Raw genomic sequence first — 1111 nt, forward strand, 5'->3', positions numbered from 1 at the left:
TAGGGTCTATGAAGTTTTGTGAGCTCCTCTTGGCTGCACAGACTTGTGTGTGACCTTGCGTTGTCATGGAGAAGTTCGTTTGCATTTTTGTGGCGGCAAGCATGCTGAATTGTTTCCTCAATTTCCTGAGGGTAGCATAATACACTTCAGATGCGATCGTTGCTCCATAAGGGAGAATTGGGAGTTGGATTGCATTCTCGACTGAAATTTGTTCATTGTAAAGTCATGCAGAGTTTTCTTTAAGCACTCCGCCTTCAGGCCACAAGTGGCCCATCGGGACCATCCGACCGCCGTGTCATCCTCAGCTGAGGATGAGGATAGGAGGGGCGTGTGCTCAGCACACCGTTCTCCCGGTCGTTATGATGGTTTTCTGTGACCGGAGCAGCTACTATTCGGTCGAGTAGCTCCTCAATTGGCATCACGAGGCTGAGGTTCAAATGGTTCAAATGGCTCTGAGCTCTATGGGACTTAACATCTGAGGTCATCAGTCCCCTAGAAGGACATCACACACATCCATACCAGAGGCAGGATTCGAACCTGCGACCATAGCGGTCGTGAGGTACCAGACTGAAGCGCCTAGAATCGCTCGGCAAGGCTGAGGGCACCCCGAAAATTGGCAACAGCGCATGGCCGCCCGGACGGTCACCCATCCAAGTGCCGGCCACGCCCAAGGGCGCTTAACTTCGGTGATCTGACGGGAACCGGTGTATCAACTGCGGCAAGGCCGCTGCCCAGAGTTTTATTTACCTAGCGAGGTAATAACGCCATTGTTTTGCTCATAATAGATAGAGAACACCACTACTTTCGCAAATATCGCTGAAGGACAAAACTGACATCAGCCACACTTTTTGATGATTGGTTTATTTTGCTATAACTGGTTTCGGGTCTGGGTCCATCATCAGGTGGCAGCAAGGATTATAGCAACATCTTTTTCTTTGGTGCCGTAGCTGTAATGCATAAAGGAAAACTTTTCTCATTTAAGTAAATGCAATGACTTTTTATACAGGGCGGCCCACTTAAACATTTCAGCGCAAGTAGCTCTGCAACAACAGTAAGTATTGAAAAACGACTAACACGGGGCACATGGAAGTAAATGCTACGAGGTTCTAGG

General features: G+C 48.7%; 1 pseudogene; it reads right to left on the reverse strand.

Moving 5' to 3' along the window:
* Window positions 1-614: 614 nt before the first annotated feature.
* LOC124620461 lies at window positions 615-732 on the reverse strand (annotated as a pseudogene).
* Window positions 733-1111: the final 379 nt, after the last annotated feature.

Source organism: Schistocerca americana, chromosome 6 (genome assembly GCF_021461395.2).
Source record: "Schistocerca americana isolate TAMUIC-IGC-003095 chromosome 6, iqSchAmer2.1, whole genome shotgun sequence".
NCBI lineage: Eukaryota > Metazoa > Arthropoda > Insecta > Orthoptera > Acrididae > Schistocerca > Schistocerca americana.